This window comes from Vigna umbellata, chromosome 8, assembly GCF_029865625.1.
Source record: "Vigna umbellata cultivar VRB3 chromosome 8, Vumbellata_1.0, whole genome shotgun sequence".
NCBI classification, from domain to species: domain Eukaryota; kingdom Viridiplantae; phylum Streptophyta; class Magnoliopsida; order Fabales; family Fabaceae; genus Vigna; species Vigna umbellata.
In genome coordinates, this window is record NC_142172.1 from 39,233,030 (window position 1) to 39,239,239 (window position 6,210).

Below are 6,210 nucleotides of genomic sequence, written 5' to 3' on the forward strand. Positions count from 1 at the left end.
AAACCATTTTTCATTTTTAATTTAAAACGTTTTAAATTAATTAATAATATATACCATTATTGTTTTAAAGAAAACTATGTACATTTAACATTTAAATAAGGTTTGATGATTTACATTTGTCATTTTTAAATTTCCCAATGATAACTAATACATTCGTTTATCTATCTGGTTTAAAATACCAAAATATTTATCGCATTTAAGAAAAACTATGATTTTCCTGAAACTGACTGTTGACTTAAATTTTGTTTCAGTAAAATAAATTCAGACTATTAAATATAATTACCCCACTCAATTTTATGTATTGACAGATTTATGACAGAAAGTGGTGTGATTTGAAGATGAGAGAGAGTGATGAATGATGAATGAATTATTTAAGTAGAATGGTTTCCAGATCCACCGACTGATATGATTTTTGAATTTGGTATCTCCAATCCGAGTGCGTCAACTTGCAGCAATATGATCGATCAATCAAACTTTAAGTTCTGTGGCTTGTGCATTTTGCCTGTGCAAAAATGATTTGGAGAAAATTATTGTCTCTCAGATGTTTTGATTTTCGATAGTCCCAAAATCTTGTACAAACACGAAAAATACTTAGTAACGTGTCTCATTGTTTTCCGTTAACAAAATTTGGAAGACAATTTGTATTTGTTTGAGAATTTTTCTTTTTCATTAAAAAGTGGTTGAATGAAAAGACAATTTCAGTATTATATTTAATGATATTTTTACGCTGTTAACAGAGACTTTATATTGTTAGAATTAAAACCGTAATAAATAGTATTATCTTAACCGATCTTTATTAGAAAAGCAATTTGATGATTATTGTTTGCCAAATTACATTAATCCAGTGGCATGTAAGAAGAATGGGCACTTCCATGAATTTAAATGAATAAACATGTAAAGTTTATACTTTTAAGATACATTATCAAATGAAATTTTTTATTATTTTACTGTAGAAAACAAAGAAAACACTGCAAACTTGTGCGTTCTAGAAATCATAAAACAACGGGATCTATATGGTAAAGTGTATGTTATAATATTGCTTGAGATACTTTCATGTCAAATTTTTGGATTAGAAAACCATAATTGTTCGAATCTTATAGTATAACATTGTTAAAATGTATTATCATATCTTTTGTAACTTAAAAGTTATATGACAATTTTATGTAAAATATGTCTTTGAGAATCGAAAGAATAAAATATATTTAAATTGTTTTTAATGTTGACTTAAGATTATTAAATATATTGAAATAATTTTTTAATTAAAAATATAAAGGAAATAAATATTTTGGTACTTACAATAATTTTAAGTCATTTATGAATCAAAATAAAGACAATTGAAGTAAAAAAATAATTTAAATACACATTTTTCAATTTTTTTAGACATTTTTTGAAGTTAAAATAATAATGAAGTTTCTAACTCTGGATAATATATCAAATATAATAATTAATCTATGTGAACATATTTGAAATCGGAATATTAACTCGTTTGTATGGATGAAAAAGCCATTCTAAATATAAATCATTGTTTCCCTGGTCATCTGAAAAAAAAATGAAAAAATATTCTAGAGATGAAATATTATTTACCTTAAACTTCAATAGAAGGTTGATATTTTTCTCGGTTCTATGTTTTTTTAGTGGTTAAACAACGATAATTTAGATATACACTCTTTTTTAAACTATATAAAGCATTTTTTTTTCATTACATATATTTGTTAGTACATATATTTTTAGTATCCTTATTCATACACTTTTCATAATTTAAGGACTCAATGTCTTTATTTTTAAAATCGGATACTAAACAGAAATTCATCCCTGCATTTAAGCCTTTTTTTTAACTATCTAAAGCATTTTTTTATTTTTTATTTATTTTTTCATTACCCATATTTGCTGGTACATATATAATTTTACTATCCTTATTCCATTTTTTTTGTCAATGCTTCAAATGGTGGTGAGAACATTCTTAAAAAAATGTTTATTATTTAATTATGGCGTATTTCTAGGAAGGATAAACCTTTTAATTTTGCTGTAATAAAATAAACCTGTTTCACAATCTTAACTGATACACATTAGCATACAATTGATTGCTATTTATAAGTTTGAATTATTTATTTAATTTGTACAAGTGTACACATTTTACTTTCTGTTCTCTATTATTAAAAATACCAATTTAATCCTCGTATATAAATCTTACCCTCTCAATTCCTACTAACTAAAGGCATACGTTAAAGAGATTAAAATTCTACTCATGAATAATATTTAAGTAAGTATACGAATTAAAATGTAAAAGCCACATGTTTGATTTGACTACCCTGTTTGAGCAATATATAAGCCACATGTTTGATTTGCGTGGCAATAATAATGTCACTTAAATTTTTAATACGGAATGACCAATTTCTCAATTTTTTAGTTTAATTGGAGACTGAGCCTCATTAAGCAGTTATAGTCAGCTTTGGTTAATGTATATTTTATTAATTTGCAATTCAAAATGTTAAATATTTTATGATTAATTAATATTTTTAATTAAATTTGTAGTAACTAATTATGAAAAAGACAAAGGTCGTCAACGAAGTATCAAATCATCCGATATCTTTTTTTGAAGTTTAATATTATACGAAATAGTTATAAATAAGACCTTAAGATAATGATATACATGTTCATGAAAAAAAAAATATTATTATTATTATTTAATTATTTGAGTAAGAAAAAAAGAAATGCATGGTTGATGATGAACACCTTTTTCCCTGTTTAAACCACTTGAGCGTGTTTTTGAATGATTAAAGGCATGGATACATTGCATGAATCGTGTGCTTCGAAGCTGTACATTACAACTGGAAATTAACTGGAATTTTAAGAGATCTTCGTCAATTAACGCTTCAAACTTTTAAGCCATATTCACAACATCTTTTTAATTTTTATTCAGGTTCCAAATATTTCACTCAAAAATATTTTTATTTCCTTAACATTATTTCTAATAAGTTCTCTCTCACATCTATATTAATAATAATAAGTCTGTAAAATTTTATAATTAGACTTAGTAGTACAAATATTGTTCAACGAGGTTAAAAAGACAGAATAAGATAGACTTTTTTTTTCGTACAGTTAATATTTAAAAGGTCAAATTTCAGTTAGAATTTTCTTAAATATTGAAGTCACTAAATTTTAGTCAGAGGCAAGAAATTCATATAATCAATGCTATAAGCGGTAGCCTTCTTAATTTCATTTTATCAAAATAAATTTCATAATATCAAACTTATGAAAAAGCTTGAAATTTAAAACAAGTCACAAACAAGAGAACCCAAATAATCACTGATCATCAAATTCACCAATAGACTGAGTATCATAGACTCAGAGGTCAAGCTTTCAGTGAAGAATTAAATTGGTCACGATTTTCTTAAGGGTGACTTTATATAGGTTTTTCCAAACTCTAATGATTGCTGTTTTTTTTCTTACATAAATATAAAACTAAGAAATAATGATTAATATAATATTATAAGAAGTAAGTGTTGGGAGTTACACAGGAGAAACTGTTAATTTAGAATTGCATATCTTATTTTATAAATTGATTTTTGAAATTGAATTAAGTTTAAAGTTTATTTTTTAATATTATATTAGAATTACGAGTTAAAGTGTAAGACCCACAAAAAAAAAATCTATATATATATATATATATATTTATAGTAGTAAATTTTAGTATTTTATTAGTAATAATAATTTTAATGGATAGAAAAATGTAAATTTTGGATATAAAATTATAGTAATTTTAGAAGGAGAGGTTCAAATTTTTGGTAACTTATTTAGTAAATTTTTTTAAATTGAATAGTAAAAAGTAAATAGTAAATAGTAAAAAGTAAATAGTAAATAGTAAAAAGTGAATAGTAAAAATAAATTTTCAGCATTTGGATTTCTTAGCATGGAAGAAAGTAGTAGGTAGAAATTAGGATCAGATTTGGTGAGAAAATGATTGAAATATTATTTTTAAATAATATTAAAATAATAAATAATATTAAAATATTAATGAATAGTAAATTTTTTTTTACTATAAATAACCATGGGAGGGAAGATTATTCTGCACCAAGAGAAGAGAAATCAAGTGAGAGAGAGTTAGGGAGAAATTTTTAGTTGCAAGAAGAGTAGAGGTTCTGAAAGGTTTCGGAGAAATAAATTCAGAGCAAGAGACGTCTGGAATAGAGGTAGGGGAGCTAACTTTTCTATGCTTTTATATTATGATTTAGTATTTCTATGCTTTTATATTATGACTTAGTATTGTTTTATTACTATTCATATCTTGAAATTATGTATGAATACTGTTAATGCTTACTGTATGTTTATCTATATTGAAATTCGGTGTTAATATTATATGCTGTTGTTTTGAATCTGTAAATAAGAAATTTGTTAAAAACTAGTTGAGGAACACTTTGGCTAAGGAAAGATTTGGTACTTAAGTTGTCCATTGTGACGCACCTCTCTTTCCTGGAAGTCTACTCGACAAGTTTTTAACTTAAATCTTATTGAACAGATTTTGTACTATTAAAATATTGTGCAATATATCTTGTTGGAATGGAAATGTCTGATGAATTCATTTTTGTGGTAGATATGGAATTATGAATTATAATTGTGATAATTGCATTTTATTATACTGCATTTGAATTTATGCATCTGAACATGTTATGGGGAGATTTTGTAAGGGTATAATGTGAGTTGAGGAATATTAGTATGGTATGAGTCTTGTGGAGAGATTAAATAAATGTTATGGTATTTGTGTATATGTTGATGTTGAGGGTCCCGTAGTTGGAGGTTATCCTGATACTCTAATAATCATCTAGTCTCAAGTAGAGAGGGATGAATTATGTGGTGAGAGGAGCAGGAGGTCCTGGTCTATGTGCCGGTTTTGGACATAGTGAGGGGATTAACCTTGTAAATGGTATGAAGTATTTTGAAAGTATATTAAAAAAAAGAAGAAGTAGAAGTCATTACAAGTGCATAACTTCCCGTGACCGCTCATCAACTTATCATCCGGATGAGTGTCTATTGGGTATTGTGGTGTCTATTGGGTATTGTGAGACGAGTGTCTAATAGGAATTGTGGTATGAGAGTGTCGAACATAATTATTATATGATGTTTATATCAAGGTAATTATGCATGATTTATAAATGATTTGTTGCATGTTAGCTCACCCTACTTGTTTGTGTTTGTTTTGTGTTTGGGTATGTGCGATGATCGTATAATTCGTTATACGGGAGCAGATGAAGGAATGTCGTCTGAAACAATACCAAGGAAGAAAGAGATCGAAGAATAAGTTAGAAGAATTCAAGTTATATTTAGGAGTTTATAGTTGAAATCTGAGTTTAAAATATATCAACTGTGAATTTTTAAGTGTGAGATTACGGGATGTTACCGTAAATGTAATGTTACAATATATAAATTATGAATTATCCAATGTGAGATATTGGGATGTTACATAAAGTATATTATAGTGTTATCACGTTGTTATTGGATTATTAATTATGTATATTCTTATGCATGGATATATATATTTCGGTGCGACATCAATTAAAAAAGTCAATTTATAATATATATAAATATAAATCTTATTTTACAAACTCGTTAATTAGCTTAAAGTCCATTTTTGATCAATTAACTTATTTACTTCTTAATTATAAATTTATTATTATAAAACTCAAATTTATTTCTACTTATATATTTAAAAATTAATTTTATTTTTAATCTATGTAAAATTTTCAATGTATTTTTCATATCTAGATATCAAATGTAAGAATTAAGGAGGTGAGTATAGTAAATTTCATTATAACATTATATTAGTAATTAAGATTATGTCTAATTCAATTTCCAAAAATTAACTTAATAAAGTAAAAGTTTACTCAACTTATATAATGTAGTCTAACATACTTGTAATACGAGATTTTCAACATGAAATTTAACATTAATATTATTTTTGTAAAAAAAATTACAATCGAGAATTTTCACAACAAAAAAATTCTCAACAAAAAATAATTTTGTTGAATGAAAAATATTAGTTTAATTTTCAAACGATAAACAACTATTTGAATGTCAGCCAAAAATTTCTCCCTTTAATATGAAAGTGATTTTGAAAAGATTTATATAAAAATATTGATGAAAATAAAAATGGTGACTTGTAAATTAAGACTGGTGTCTCCATTGGTCATTTACGGGTCTATTTGGAAATGAATA